Source organism: Macrobrachium nipponense, chromosome 3 (assembly GCF_015104395.2).
Source record: "Macrobrachium nipponense isolate FS-2020 chromosome 3, ASM1510439v2, whole genome shotgun sequence".
Taxonomy (NCBI): domain Eukaryota; kingdom Metazoa; phylum Arthropoda; class Malacostraca; order Decapoda; family Palaemonidae; genus Macrobrachium; species Macrobrachium nipponense.
The window spans coordinates 113,806,645-113,824,462 of NC_087202.1; the positions used below are offsets into that span (position 1 = coordinate 113,806,645).

The 17,818-nt window shown below is 34.9% G+C and overlaps 1 pseudogene; it reads left to right on the forward strand.

Annotated features, from left to right (window-relative positions):
* The first annotated feature begins 10,794 nt into the window (after positions 1-10,794).
* On the forward strand, positions 10,795-11,975 carry LOC135222476 (RNA-binding protein 25-like; annotated as a pseudogene).
* Positions 11,976-17,818: the final 5,843 nt, after the last annotated feature.

The window sequence follows — 17,818 nt, forward strand, 5'->3', positions numbered from 1 at the left end:
GTGGCCGCTGCCATCAGGTTTCTGCTTCTGTTCAGAAAGCGAGAGATCACACGACAAGGAAGCTTTAAGGCTTATGAACAGGCTATCGATTTCGGAATTATCAGATAGTTTCTGAGTGAGTGACATAGATCTAATATCATACCTGGAGAAGTTTAAAGATTTTCCAAGAACATACAAACGTCGATACATTAGTGTGAGGAATAACAAGAGCCTTTAAGGATGGTGTCAGGTGAAAAGAAACTGAGGAATAAATCAGCAGAAACATTAAAGGACCGCAACGTCAACATCAGTGGAATATAGCACTATGATAAGAAAAGATCCCCCAACATGGGTAGAACAGCACGAATACCAGGCAAAATGAAAGGAGGATTTAACTTTCACCTCCTCAGAAGCTGTCAAAACCACTATACATATATAGAAATGATATTTGGCATAAAGTATAAGGTCAGGTGAAAGAGCTGATTATGGCAGGATGAAAATGACAGAGAAAAGCTCAAAAAGAAACTTTTGACCCTTTAATTGAAATTGGGTTGAATGATTCGTTTGTATTCAATTGACGTAAAGAGACAGAAGATAAACGACAGCAATACAATACACCTACCCACTTAATATCAGTGATGAAATAAGCCACAACAACAAAGAGCAAGCAGCTTTTACGAGAGAGCTGTAAGTACAGAAACACTTTTGATTAAAAAAAGAAAAATGTTACGTTTGAGAATGCTGTACAAATGCTTAATATGCAAGTATGACATTTATGTATCCATCTATATGAGCGAAACACCAGCAGACGGCTAGTAGGAGGTCAGAAAACATGGTGAATATAAAGACAACGATTTGAATTTTACAGTCTTGCAGTACAATCTCTGTTGGATGGATACGGTTGCCTTTCACAACTACAGGTGCCTCGGTCATCAGCGGCGAACAGCTTCAAAGACTACGTTTATCAGAAGAGAGAGAGAGAGAGAGAGAGAGAGAGAGAGAGAGAGAGAGGAAACACCAGGAAAGATTATTACTGGGAAACCTTAATTACGGGCTGCGGTCTGTCCAACTTCCAATGGAAAATAAACGCAGGTTTTCCTTAGTGATGGAGGTATTCTTTAAAAAAGCATAGAAAAATTGCACTTACACGTACACATAATATATGTGTGTATATATATATATATTATATATATATATATATATATATATATGTGTGTGTGTGTGTGTGTGTGTGTGTGTATGTGTGTGTATATATATATATATATAATATATATATGATATATATACTATATAATATATTTCTATATATATTTTATATATATGATATATATATATATATATATATAATATATATATATATATATATAATATATATATATATATTTATATATATAGTCTATATATATAATATATATTATATATATAGTATATATATATGTATTATATATACATATATTATATATGTGTGTGTAAGTGCCATTTTTCTATGTTTTGTGACAGAGCGTTGCACATAAAAAAAAAAAGAGGTATTCTTTAGACTACCTCCTTTTGATGTACAAGACTCCATCACTAAGGAAAACCTGCGTTTATTTTCCATTGGGAGTGGGACAGACCGCAGTCCCAGTAATAAGGATTTCGTGAAAAGATTCTCTCTCTCTCTCTCTCTCTCTCTCTCTCTCTCTCTTCTGATAAACGTACAGTCTTTGAAGCTGTTCGCCGCTGATGACCGAGGCACTTGTTGTTGTGAAAGGCAACCGTTTCCTTCCAACAGAGATTGTACTGCAAGATAGTAAAAGTCAAATCGTAGTCTTTAAATTCACCATGTGTGTGTGTGTGCGTATGTGCATATATGTGCATAGAGGGATATATATACATACATCGAGCTACACATGTCCTTTAGTATCTAATTCGCTCTATCTCGGAATAAATATATTTTCATACATGTTTAACCGAAGGGGAATTTTTTAGTCGATAAGAGATTTGTTGGCTCCCGGGCACAAGCCATCGAAACCAACAAATTCAGGACGACAGTGAAGCTTTAACCCACACCGCCACTACAAGAGGCTTATGTTTATGCCGCCTCTCAACTACAAACACCTGTCACTCTCAGGTGTTTGTTGTTATTGGAATCTGCATCTACCCACCACGACCTCGGTAACGTTGTAGTGCTTTTGTCAGCACATAGCCCTTATATAAGTCATATCACATTACCGAGGTAGAGTAAATTAGATATTAAAGGACATTTGTAGCTCGATGTATGCATATGAATCACGGTAATGTGATATGACTCATATAATGGCTATGTGCTGACAAAAGCACTACAACGTTACCGAGGTCGAGGTGGATAGATGCAGACTCCAATAACAACGAATACCTGAGAGCGACAGGTGTTTGTAGTTGAGAGGCGGCATAAACATAAGCCTCTTGTAGTGGCGGTGTGGGTTAAAGCTTCACTGTCGTCCTGAATTTGTTGGTTTCGATGGTTCACGCCTGGGAGCCGACAAATCTCTTATCGACTAAAAAATTCCCCTTCGGTTAAACATTTATGAAAATATATTTATTCCGATGTAGAGCGAATTAGATATAAAAAGGACATATGTAGCTCGATGTATGTATGTATATATACATCTATGCATATATATGCACACACACACACACACACACACACACACACACACATATATATATATATATATATATATATATATATATATATATATATATGTGTGTGTGTGTGTGTGTGTGTGTGTGTGTGTGTGTGTACTTTCACGAAATGGCTATGCTAAAAAATGTTCAGTCAATCTATGAACTGGCACTTAGCACATACTTTCTCCCTTCCCTAGTAAAGGAAGACTTGTAATATTCTACAGTAACAATAACAAACTGAAAACCGGTAAAACATATACTTCGTAGCGACAAACGATACAATGGTAATTTCTAGTAAAAGTGATCTAGTAGGAAAAATGAATAATCAATGAAAAAGTTAAAAATGAATAAAAAGAACGAAAACTTCACAAGAAGTTTTGTTTCACCTCTCAAACTTGATCGTATTTTTATGGAGCGTTGAAAAGCACAATACAAATGTTCCCGCAAGGCTAACAGGTCTTAGTTCTTGGTTCTACTTTACAGAATTTTCCTGAACTCTTTGTTGATACCCTTAGGGAGTTGGATGGTATTACTTTTAATAAAAATATAAGGCATGAACATGACTCAATAGATTTATTAGATAAATCAGAGATTAATATCGATTCCCGTATTGCAAGTTTCGTTGCTAAATTATTAATGAATCTGTGATAATTTGGCCTGCTACGTTAGAGAGCATATAGCTGGATGTAAAAATCTTTAAGAACATCTTAACAGAACTGATTAAAATACGTGTGCAAGAGCGTAAGCTTAACTTTGAAAATATTGCTCTAGCAATTTTGGTTGACTATTGGAAATCTTCAGTCTCCAGTTTTAAGCAATTATACGTATTTCAGCGGATCGAAAATGTAAATACCATCTTTGATATATTTAACAAATCTGTGTCATCGAAAAAATTCACAGTGGAAATGGAGAATGTCTGTGGATACGTAATTATTATACTTAAAAAGAATACTTACCGATATTTGTCGGTTTATCTTTCTTTTGGTTAAAGTAGTAAGTAAAGAAATCGCATTTCGCTTTCGCTACGTGTTTGTAGCCTTGAATATATCAATACGACAGAGGTAATCAAGAATCCATTTAAGAACAATATCCAGTGATAACTTATAAACAACTATCCCGACAGTACTAAAATATGTATATCATATCACATGTTCTTCATATGAAATTTTTTTTATACTGTCAAGGTGGAGCACCATTAATAAAGAGAACAGAAAACCATAAAAAATAATTGTAAGTTATGCACGAGATAACGAATTGTTATTATTATCTCTTAAAATAATTCGTTCCATCCATCCTTATTCAGCAAATATGCGCAAAAGTTCTTTATTAATACATTTCAGCCACATAATCTGTTCCTCACGTACACAAATATTATTAATGTATGCCTCTATTCATTTTATTTATGCCAGCACATTAAAACTACAACTGCAGACAATAGTCCAGAAAACTTTTCTGGAAGTGATTATATTAAATTTATACAGAACAGCCTTCACAAAGATCAACTTCCTGCTTTAATGTAATCTTTGGTGGCCTATTGCTTTGCTTTCCTGAAATGAACAAGACGTGATACGATCTCTAGCTTACTCGGGACCGCGTGCAAGAACTTTCTCTCTCGCATAAGTTTTGAGCATTATATTCCTATATATCTTTTAACGTAAATCAAAACAAGATAAAATCTACGGTCAAATACTGCCTTGATTCACGGACGAAATTTAAAATATATACGCTATATTTTATTAGAAATAATTGTACTGTACTGTTTAACATGCACATTATTTATCTTTTAGATTTTCATTCTAATAGATAAATAAAAAATATCCTATCCTAAAATTCCTGTACCTTTAAATCAACGCGAATCGCCCTTTTCAGATCTTTTTAGGCTCTCCCATCGACCTTTCGTATCCCCCTAACAAGAACACTATTAACTACAAAGTACTCTGTAGGCTTACTCCCCAAGTAAGCTAAAATTAGGATATAGGCGGGGAGCCACCAGAAGATTGCTTAACCAAAAATTTTTCTGGCATACGAAATGTTTGCAATAAATGTGAAACTTCGTTTTCTTATAGAGATTTTCATATCACTGCCAAAACACACTATAGCTATCCTCTCTTCATTTTGGAAATATTTAAATGGGAAGCAGCTTTTGCCATCGTTTGTCAGACCTCTTACACGGTTTTGTATATAGTACAGTTAACGTTCAGCCTTCCAAAAAGGAGAGTGTCGCATTGTATTGAAGATCCGGTGGGGTTTAAGTTTTCTTTTAACTTCGTATTTGTTTTTCAATTTAGGCTATTTAATGCTTTTTTACGAATTAATCTTTATAGATATTGCTTTTGTTGAAAATGCTTCTAATTTGTATATTGTATCATTTTACATCCTTGAAGTTGAGATTTAATGTTGTAAAAGTTGGATCAACAAATTCTAAATTCTAAGCTAGTTGCTTTCCACTGTATGCGTGTTTTATTTATATATATATATATATATATATATATATATATATCTATATATATATATATATATATTATCTATATATATACGTAATATATATATATATATACATATACATATATATATATATAAGATCTATATATATATATATATATATATATATATATATAAATATAATCTATATATATAAATATATATCGATATATATATAAAATATATCTATAGATCTATATATATATATATATATAATCTATATATCTATCTATATATATATATATATCCTATAGATCTATATATATATATATATATATTATATATATATAGATCTATAGATATATATATATAGATATATGTATATATCTTATATATATAGATATATATATGATCTATATATATAGATATATATATCTATATATATATATATAGATATATATATATAATATAATATAGATATACTATATATCAATATATATATAATATATATATATATGATATATATATATATATATTATATATATATATAATATAGATATATATATATATAGATATATATATATATATCTATATATATCTATATATATATATCATATATATATATAGATATATATATTATATCTATATATATATATATATATATCTATATATATATCTATATATATATAGATATTATATATATATATATATATATATATATATATATATATATATATATATATATATATATATATATATATATATATATATATATACATATATATATCTATATATATATATAATATATAGATCTTATATATATATATATATATATATATATATATATATATATATATATATATATATATATATATATCTATATATATATATATATATATATATATATATACATATATATATATATATATATATATATATATATATATATATATATATATATATATATATATATATTCCCATAAGTTCCTTTCTCCCATACAGTGTGACAAACGAGGAGAAAGTTCAATTAATCTTTCAAGAACCGGTCCAAATAAAAGTACGTAAGAATGTAGACAGATAACCCGTGAGGCTTCTCTTCCCAGCTCAGTTCTTCCCCGTCATCTGAGACCGAGAGACCTCCGTTTTATTTTTTCCCCGCACTTTTGAAGCGTTTCCAAAGAAATCTCCTTTGTGTGAAGCAAATGAAAAAGGACACCGAGATTACAGCGGTTATTTTCAACTGCCTTTTTTTTTTTATGTTTTTGCCTTCCGTACCTAACTCTGCTCTCTCTCTCTCTCTCTCTCTCTCTCTCTCTCTCTCTCTCTCTCTCTCTCTCTCTCTCTCTCTCTCTCTATGTATCTCTCCCGGGCTTCATTCGATTATATGGGTAAGATTAATATCGGATACATCCTATCGCTCACTCGCCAATGCATGTGAACTGATGCGGTAAATGACTTGTGAAAATAGTTGTGCATTCGATGCGATTATGCCATTATACCTTTTCTTAAATGCCCCTTAAGACGACCAGGGCATGTGGAATGAAAATCTTCTTGGGGTATTTTTAAATTTTTTTTTTAATTAGTGGATCATGAAAATGAAGTATACAATAGGCTTATGTCAAACGACCAGTTCAGGCCACCCGCAAATCATCTGTTCAAATCACGCCCATACATGACGATTACTCTCCAGTCCACATAACTGTCAATCCAACTAACAGTTTAACCGGGCACATATCAGGGGGCCGAAGTTCAAGGAGGCTGTAATAAAATTTTAATACGAAATCTTTGTAAAATATTGCGTTCTATGCAAAACAGATTTCTGAAGTCAAACTTAATATTGGGTGTATGGCGTCGTCTTAACAATCGCTGGCGTCTCCAATTTTGCCTCCAATATTGGCTACTTGATTCAAAGTTTGACGCTCGAATACTAAAATGTACCAGAAAACCTCTCTCTTTGTGAGACGTTGCCTTCGTTTTCGGCAGCCAATAATGAGCATTTTTCGTCTTCCGAGAATCGGAAGAAACAGTCGTCAAGGGAGCTTAATTCGTTCCCGTATGACTGCAGAGAAGTATATCTAAAGATACCTCAAAGTGCAGAAATATATTTCAAATGATCACGAGAAGAGCTGATGCATAGATTACTTGAAAAATTAATTTTGTTTTATATTTATGGCAAACTTTTCTGATATATCTTATAATACATACGAATAAACATGCAAAAACTGAACCCAAGTTTCTTCGCCACAAACTAATTTTCTGTACAGCGTATAACATGCTGTATGAAACTCTCGTCCAAGTCCCACGAAACTCTTAGCCCTGGCCTATAAAACCTTCAACCATGGCCCGGTGGTGGGCCTGTGTGTTGGCATGATCATGGCTAACTTTAACCTTAGTTAAAATAAAAAGTACTGAGGTAAGTGGGCTGCAATTTGGTATGTTTGATGATTGGAGGGTGGATGGTCAACCTACCAATCTGCAGGCCTCTAGCTTCAGTAGTATTTTAGGTCTGAGGAAGGAACAGAAAGAGTGCGGCTGAAAGACAAATAGTCATCTCAATTTTTTTCTTTTACAGAAAACTGAAAAGAGTCATAATAATAAGTTAGATCTAAAGAAACGAGTAAAAAAAAAATGAGCCGACGTTTCTACGGCGCAATCGAGTTTTCTGTACCACGCATAATGCTGTATAAAACCCTCGAGAATGAACGGCAGCTCTCCAGTTGCTCACCAGGTGCGGTAGATGTTTCAGGGGTTTAATAAACCACTTTTGGATACATTAATCTTTACGAAATTTAACAGGAACCTTTCGAATAGTTCTTGATTGTGCGACTGAAAACAATTGTGAAGCTGACCTATTTTTACCCCGTAGGAGGTTAATGCCGTCAGTGCATATCATGCGGCGCACTGCAGACATTGCTTAAGGTTCGTTGTAGCTTCCCTTTCCGCCCCGAACTGCAGCCACTTTCATTCCTTCTTTCTGTACCTTTCATATTCTCTTTCTTCCGTCTTACTTTCCATCCTCTCCTAACAATTCTATAATAGTGCAACTGCGAGGTTTTGCTTCTGTTACACCTTTCACTCTTGCTTACTGTTGATTTTCGTTTCAGCGCCGAATGACCTCATAGTTTCCAGCGCTTGGCCTTGAGCCTAAATTAGATGTTCTGTTCTGTTCTGATGTATTTTCGAGAACGCAAGGTAGAAGAAAATTGACATTATCTCACTTTGTAATCATATGTCACTTTAAGGACTCCGGCATCTCTTCGAAACGAGGCTCACATAATGTGGGAATTCAACTACATTTTCTTCTGAATATCAAGGATTCTTCTGAAGAGGTTCTTGTACGAAATTCCTCTGAAATATCTCGAGACTCTGAAGGCGACACTGACCGATTTTTCACTGGATTGTCACTAAAGCTTCAAAATCGTTGTTTTATCAAGGGCAGTGGCCAACGCGTAATTACTGGGTAATAGCTTATTCAATTATACTTTACTGATTAATATATTAAAAGCGTCAAACTGACGTGAAATTTGTCATGACTTTATCATGTTTATGATGAAAATGATCTAAACCCATTTTCTGAATTATAATTGCGACAATCGTAACATTATCATACTGAAATTTACTAATTTTCATAGACCACTGGATAAACTCATCTAATTATTATCATTATTATTTAGACCTGTTCTTGTTTTCACACTGTAAACTTATTCGTAGAAAAACATCCTATTCATATCACTGGGAAGGTTCCCAAGAACAAGAACACCATATATGAAATAATATAAAAAAAAAAAGAGAAGACGGTAAAAGAATAATATGAAACATGAATTATTAGCCTCATGCTTTAAGTAAAGAACGCGCATTTCCCAATACGAGGACATTTTATCTACCAATTACGATCTCTGGAGTCTTTTACCACACAAGTGAAACGATTTTTTTTTATTGGGAACACTGATAGGACAGAAAAAGAGATGAATGGGGGGGGGGGGGGGGGGGGGGGGGGGGGGGGGGGGGGGAGTGGTATGGGTAATGTGCTAAGACAGATGAGGTTTAACTTCGAAGAAAAAATTCACCTGCCTCTTACAGGATAAAATGCTATGGAAAGGAATGGAATATAAAATTTAGGCCAAGGGCCATAATTTTATATCCCATTCCTTTCCATAGCATTATGGAAAGGAATGGAAAGGACCTATGAGACCAGACAGGGCTGGAAATAATGTAGAATCAGTGTTAGGAGAGGCTGGAAAGTAAGATAAATGAGAGCATGAACAGAGGTACAGTAAAATTGAATGCAAGGGGATACAGCTGAGGACCGAAGGGAAGCTATAAATAACCATAAGTAATAGGCTATGGGAGTAGGAGTGCACAAATAGAGAGACCAAAAGGATGGGAATGGAGAGAGATAACTGTGAAATCGGGGGATTACTGATTCATAGAGTAAATATAAGGAGAAAGGAGGAATAGTCTGGATTGTGTTACGAGACCCTTTGATGAGAAGAGCTTCCGCTTCGAGCTGAATAGAGCGATGACCGGAACAACAAACCCACAGATGAAAATCAGTGAGAAATCACCCTGGGCCAGAGAGAACCAGGAATGAGAGGAAGGGTGAAGATAAGAGTATTTATCAAAAGAATTTACATACAACTCAATACAGTCTCGGTTGGCGGCAGAATGTGTAGCACACGAAGTATGACCAACATTCTAAACGGAAGCGATTATGGGCAGCATACAGCTATCTCTACTGGGAAGAAAAATACAATTCAATTTCTTAGAAGCAGATATAGCAATCTGATTTGTATTATCTCTCCAAAACCATTTCGTCGTAACACGAACTTCAAAGACATGCATTGTAAGAAGTATAATTATATTTTCCTCGGATGTAATGGAAGATCTGAAGGGGAAAGCAGACGAACCAGTTAGGAATTGAATCTCGGAGGGTTTACATTTCACTAAATTATGGAATCCCATTGAGATGAGTCCACAAGACATTAATTAACACATATAGAAGGGGCAGTTCCAGATCGAGTAAAAACAACAGTGAAAGGTGAACGTCGTTAATAAAAAGGAGTAAAAAGGGAGTAAATGACAGGATGGGTTCTTGAAATGCCACCAGAGGTCTGAAAGGGAGGAGATATTGCTCTGTCAACAACAGTTGGTATAAGATGGTAAGACAGAAAGGTAGAAACAAGATAACAGACAGAAGCAAAGCCATAAACAGGGATGCTTGGTTAACAGGTTCTTCAGCCATTTTGTCTTGGAAGCCTTAAGGGAAATAAATTATTATTATTATATTCAGTAGATGAAACCTATTCATATGGAACAAGTCCACAGGTGCCACTGACTGAAAATTCATTAGGAAGAAGTAAGAGGAAGTAAAGGGAAATATATGAAGAGGAAATCCCACTTATCAAAAGGGAGAAAATAAGATAATAAATTAAAAAGATGAATAAAAATGTATTAAAATGCAAGAAGAATAGTATAAGGGTAGTAATAGTATATTGCATCATAGGTTGAACTTCTGAAGTTCCAACTGCACGACATCTTCTGGGAGGCTGAAGTTCCACAGTCCAATGATGCGAGGATAAATGGTTCTCCTGAGGATAACGAACCTATAAATGCGAGAGTCATCATAATTCCTTGAATTTTAAACTGTTGAGGCGAGTCACCTCAGTTCTGATTTCCATAGCAACCGTGTTCAAAGGCCAACACAAAATGAAGTCACAAAAGAAAGTAAGGGCAGCAAAAAAAGAAAAAATGACTAGAGAGAGAGAGAGAGAGAGAGAGAGAGAGAGAGAGAGAGAGAGAGAGAGGGTAAGGAAAGCAAGGAAATTAAAAAAATACAGAGAGAAAGAGAGTTAGGAAAACAAAGAAAAAAAAAAAACGCCAGAGAGAGAGAGAGAGAGAGAGAGAGTAAAGAAATACACAATACACTAGAGAGAGAGAGAGAGTAAAGAAATACAAAAAAAAACGCCAGAGAGAGGAGAGAGAGAGAGAGAGAGAGAGAGAGAGAGAAAAGAAATACAAAAAACGCCAGAGAGAGAGAGAGAGAGAGAGAGAGAGAGTAAAGAAATACAAAAAAACACTACAGAGAGAGAGAGAGAGAGAGAGAGAGAGAGGAGAAGAGAGAGAGTAAGTAAAGAAATACAAAAAACACTACAGAGAGGGAGAGAGAGAGAGAGAGAGAGAGAGAGAGAGAGAGTAAAGAAATACAAAAAACACTGAGAGAGAGAGAGAGAGAGAGAGAGAGAGAGAGAGAGAGGAGAGAGAGAGAGAGAGTAAAGAAATACAAAAAACACTAGAGAGAGAGAGAGAGAGAGAGAGAGAGAGAGAGAGAGAAATACAAAAAAACACTAGAGAGAGAGAGAGAGAGAGTAAAGAAATACAAAAAACACTAAAGGAGAGAGAGAGAGAGAGAGAGAGAGAGAGAGAGAGAAATACAAAAAACACTAGAGAGAGAGAGAGAGAGAGAGAAATACAAAAACACTAGAGAGAGAGAGAGAGTAAAGAAATACAAAAAAACATCATAATTCCTTGAATTTTTAAACTGTTGAGGCGAGTCACCTCAGTTCTGATTTCCATAGCAACCGTGTTCAAAGGCCAACACAAAATGAAGTCACAAAAGAAAGTAAGGGCAGCAAAAAAAAAAAAATGACTAGGAGAGAGAGAGAGAGAGAGAGAGATGAGAGAGACGAGAGAGAGAGAGAGAGAGAGTAAGGAAAGCAAGGAAATTAAAAAAATACAGAGAGAAAGAGAGTTAGGAAAACAAAGAAATAAAAAAACGCCAGAGAGAGAGAGAGAGAGAGAGAGAGAGAGAGAGAGAGTAAAGAAATACACAATACACTAGAGAGAGAGAGAGAGTAAAGAAATACAAAAAACGCCAGAGAGAGAGAGAGAGAGAGAGAGAGAGAAGAGAGAGAGAGAGAGAGAGAGAAAAGAAAAATACAAAAAAAGCGAGAGAGAGAGAGAGAGAGAGAGAGAGAGAGAGAGAGAGAGAGTAAAGAAATACAAAAAAAAACACTACAGAGAGAGAGAGAGAGAGAGAGAGAGAGTAAGTAAAGAAATACAAAAAACACTACAGAGAGAGAGAGAGAGAGAGAGAGAGAGAGAGAGAGAGAGAGAGATAAAGAAATACAAAAAAACACTAGAAGAGAGGAGAAGAGAGGAAGAAGAGAACTAGAGAAGAGAAGAAGAAAATAACAAAAAACGACTAGAGAGAGAGAGAGAAGAGAGAGAGAGAGAGAGAGGAAATTACAAAAAACACTAGAGGAGAGAGAGGAGTAAAAGAAATTACAAAAAAAACAACCTAGAGAGGAGAGAAGAAGGAGAGAGTGTGTGTTACAAGTAGTTACAAGGATTAGGATGTCTCAAAAACTTATTAGTCCATCGAGGAGACATCTTGTGCTTACTTATCTCTAGGAGCAGATCTTACTTCATTCATAGTGCCAAAATGATCTTGTCCAGCTTTTTCTTAAACTCTTCCGCACTCGTTGTTTGCAACTCCTGGTGGCAGTTCATTCCAGGTGTTACATATCCCGTATGTAAAGAATGAGGTGCGTTACATCTCTCCAGTTCTAGTTTCCATCCATTATTTCTTGTGTGGTTTTCGTTTAATGTGAAGAGGGTACTGTCCACTTTTGTTATGCCTTTCAGTATTTTGAATGTTTCTATTACTTGTTCTCCCAACTGTCGTGTTTCTAAGTCATACATGTTCAGGCTCTCTAAGCGTCTTTGGTAACCTATTTGCCTTATGGATGGAATTAACTTTGTGGCTCTTGCTTGTACCACCTCTAGTCTGTTTATGTCCTTTCTTAGTGTTGGTGACCAAAACTGTACTGCATATTCAAGATGAGGTCTAACTATTGATGTGCAGAGCTCCAGCACCGTTCTTCTGGATTCTGTATTTGAACTGTCTCTTTATGTATCCCACTAGTTTCTGTGCCTTCTTTTCAGCTTTTATGCACTGTCTTGTGGATTTAAAGTCCTTGGTAATAATAACTCCAAGGTCCTCTTCTTGTTCTACACTATTTATGTCATTCCCAAGCAGCATGTAGTAGGCATGATGGCGGTTAGTTCCTATTTGTAACACTTTACACTTATCCACATTAAAAGGCAATTTGTCATCTTTTTTACTACTCCTATTTTCTTTAGTTCGTTTCTTGAACTTTATACTGTCTCTGGGTCTGCTGCATTTACACCCAGAAAGAGAGAGAGAGAGAGAGAGAGAGAGAGAGAGAGAGAGAGAGAGAGAGATTATGGAAAGCAGTTAAATAAAAAAAAACACCAGAGAGAGAGAGAGAGAGAGAGAGAGAGAGAGAGAGAGAGAGAGAGAGAGATATGAGCAGATGATAAATAAAAAAACACCAGAGAGAGAGAGAGAGAGAGAGACTGAGAGAGGAGAGAGAGAGAGAGAGATTGAGGGAGAGAGAGATGAGAGAGAGAGAGGAGAGCAGATATGAGCAGATAAATAAAAAAAAAAACACCAGAGAGAGAGAGAGAGAGAGAGAGAGAGAGAGAGAGAGAGAGATGCAGCAGTAAATAAAAAAAAAACACCACAGAGAGAGAGAGAGAGAGAGAGAGAGAGCGCGCTCTGGTGCAATTTGCTGCCGCTGCTGCACTAAGGCTGACGGGCAACGGGGGAATTCATTATTGCAAAACTCCGGGGCCCAATTACAGCGTCAGGGCGATATAAAACCCGCCGTCTCGCCTGCGCTTAACTTGATTATTAAAACCAATATATTTCCCCCTCTTTAAAAGATCCTGCTTGTAATGAATTCCCACCACCAGCGAATAATAAAGGCTCCCTTTGGTCGAAGACGTATCATCATCTTCATTTTCATTATCACCGATATCATCATTCGTCTTTGTTGCTATGGTAACATACGAAGGCCTCTTTTTTTTTATATAATTTTCTAAGTTTTTTTCGCACAAACTCTCAATTATGGTCAAGGCCACCTAAAACATATCTACCTTTCTGTGGTCTCTGTATAATGCTTTATAAGCCGCTGCCCACGAAACTTTAACAACGACACGGTGGTGGCCTATCCTATATCGTTACCAGAAACACTATTATGGCTAACTGTAACCTTGAATGAAATAAATACCGAGGGTAGAGGGCTGCGATTTGGTATGTTTGGTGATTGGAAAGACGATGATCAACATAGCAAATTGCAGCCCTCTATCTACACTCAGTAGTTTTCAAATTTTGAGGGCGGGCAGATTGAAGTGCGGACGGACAGCAAAGCCAGTACAATAGTTTTTTTTTTTTTTTTTTTTTCTTTTTTGTTTACAGAAAACTAAAATTGAAGAAGAAATTGATGATTAAATTATGTACATACTCATCACTAGGAACTTGATTATAATTGTTTGACATTACCTTTCAGGCGTCGCATCTTTTAACGGGCAAAAGGGCGTATATGTATGTGTGTATGTACGGCTATACACACACGCATATATATATACATACATACATCATATATATATATATATATATATATATATATATATATATATATGTATATATAATATATATATATATATATATATATATATATATATATATATATAATATATATATATATATATCCAGGTTGAAGAGGTTAAAGAAATGTCTTTCACAAGTCTCGTTATTACACCAACGTTTCACATCACATGATGCATCCTCAAGGCTGAAATTGTATATTATGAATAATAAAACATCACTTACTCATATAAAAAATCTAAAAAAGCACAACAAATACTTGATATTTACAAATAGAAATTAAAACGAGAACTCGAAAGGAACACCTACCAAGGTTAAAAGAGTTAAAAAGTGACTAAAAAGGCTGAGAAAAAATAAACATAAGAAAAATGAATAAAACGAACATGGAGAGTAGACAAACAGGCAGTTATGCTAAAAACAGTTGTGTGGACGACGATTGGATGTTTAGTGTTGGTACATTGGTTTTTATAAGAAGGGATTCCAATACCATAAACTCGTTGTCTCTACTTGCTGATACAATAATCTTAAAATCATTGATGTCCAAGCGGGCACCACAAATCTGAGAGTGATTCCGAATAATCGATAATTCGGGATTGGACAATCTGCACCCTGTCCTAAAGCTGACACCTTGATGGGAGCAGAAACGGACCCTGAGAAGCCTCGTACATCCAACGTAAGTTCCCAGACTACATCTGGGACAGGTATATTTATAAACAATATTGGATGTCAAGGAGGGCTCAGTCTGTCCTTCACTCTGAAAAAAGAACGTTTACTTAGAGGATTTCGTGGTATCAACTTCAAATTAAATGCTAGCAATTCATTATGAATTAAATTCATGAATTTCTTTATAAAGGACAGACTAAGCCCTTCCTTGACATCCAATATTGTTTATAAATATACCTGTCCCAGATGTAGTCTGGGAACTTACGTTGGATGTATGAGGAAGCTTCTCAGGGTCCGTTTCTGCTCCCATTAACACTACATGAGACCAACACTACATGAGACAGAAAAAAGGCACACATAAAAGAATAAATTTTTTAAGAATAATTATAATGAATTATGATTACAGAAACATAAAACCATTAAAAGCTCACCAATATTATATTTCAGGTTGATCTTAAGATAAGAAACAGTTCTCCCTGATCAACACGGTTAATTGGATTAACCACGAAATGACTGTTGCGTGCGCTAAATGGTCTTATATTTCTTTAATCCAAGTTGTCTTTGTCAAACCGATCTTCTTAACTTTTTTTGTTTATATATTTTCTGTTTTATATAGTTTGCTTTCATCGTCATTATACTTGTATACTCCGCTTATTCTTTGGTCGCGTTTCAATTCTTGTGATAGAAGTTTTTATCTTAATTTTCATGCATGCATACATACATAGATATATATATATATATATATATATATATATATATATATATATATATTATATATATATATAATTAATATTCATACACACACTCTCTCTCTCTCTCTCTCTCTCTCACAACACACACACACACACACACACACACACACACACACACACACACACACACCACACACACACATATATATATATATGTATATATATATATATATATATATATATATATATATATATAATCATATGGAACGTATGTACATATATTCCTTGTCAGTGAAGAACAGAAGAGAGATAGAGCTAATTGATGGAATAGCGGAAGGGGTTAGTTTGAGCTCGAAAACTATTTGTACAAGTGAATCTTGAGGACGCAAGAAGGTCAGTTAAGAAGCTAAGGAGTAAAAAGAGAGCAGAAGTTATGGTGAGAGTGTGATTGACTGACTGACCTGTGTTTGTAAGGTGTGCCTGGATCAGAGAAAGGCTCCAAGGGAATAAATGAGAGGAATAATTGCTCCACTGTATAAGGTTTAATATGATATAGGTGGCTGTAGAAATGATATGGTATATAATTACTTAATAAACAAGGGAAAGTGTATGGCAAGATTTCGTCTAAGTGAAATAATCTTTTATGACCTACTATGAGATTCAGGGCCTCTGTAACACGGTTTTTTGGATTTGCTCCTTATCAAAGCATCGGATGTAGCTGAAAGTTGACATATGTATATTTTACAACACACACAAATTTTGTCAGCATTATCAATAACCTAAACCCGATACTTTAATTTTTATAGTGTAAAAATGATCTAGCCGACGCCATGGCCAATGATTGCGAGCCAAGAGTCGAAAAACATTCATTACGTAAGCAAAGTAAACATCGTTTTATGAAATGTTGCCCCGCCCATCCACCCAGACAGAAACCCATTCACATATTTCCATCGGCTCTGAAACTCATAGTAGTCAAAGAATGGCTAACAGGACTTTGGAATTGTCCCGTGGTTGCAAAACTGCATTTGCCTTAACGACTTGAAAACACTTTTACAGTCAAAGAAAGCCCGTGACCATACTTACTATACCTGAATAGGTAATTATCAGTTTCTAGTTTAAATCCAATGTTTATGAGCTGATTTGTATTTAGCGTAACGTGATTATAATACTTGTAATGTCATTCAGGATTTTGAACATTTCCATTAACTATTCACTATGCCACCAAGAGAGAGAGAGAGAGAGAGTTGTATGTAAACAGTTTATATAACTATTTTTGTTAAAATAAGATTTTTATCCAAAGTAAACACAAGCTTATATGTGTGCTAAAATCTCCAGCAGACCAACGGATCATCCGTATAATTTTTTTTCTTCTTCTTTAGTCTGTACGACCATGTTGGATATAAAAGACTTTATGAATGGCGGAACGATACATAGATGTGGGTGGGGTTATCTGTGCTAGCGTAGTAATACTACTGTACCAGTAGTGCCGCAAAATTAGTAATAGCAGCAATATACATGAATTAAACGTTTAGGCCAACTGCTGGGATCTTGAGGATCATTTAGCACTTCTTACAACTACTCGAGAAATGAGTTTTTATAGCCAGAAGTTAGATTTTCTAATACAACAATGTCCATGATAGCCTTCCGTGTTATCCTGAATTACAACGAGGCCAAAGTGGGTGGAAGCCTCATGAAGTCATCATTCTGACGATAATTATTGGTGAAGGTTTAAAGCCAAAATACGGTACCGGCTATTTTTTTTTTTTTTTTTAGTAAATAGGTAGATAGCCGATAAATAAAAATTGCTTAACATTGGATACAGCAGTTATCAAATCAAGCTTGTCTACTATGTCTTTGAAAATTACCAACTATTCCCTACATTTTGTCAATCTGATTGTGACCTATAAAGTAGATTATAATTTTAAATTTTCTTAGGACACTTATT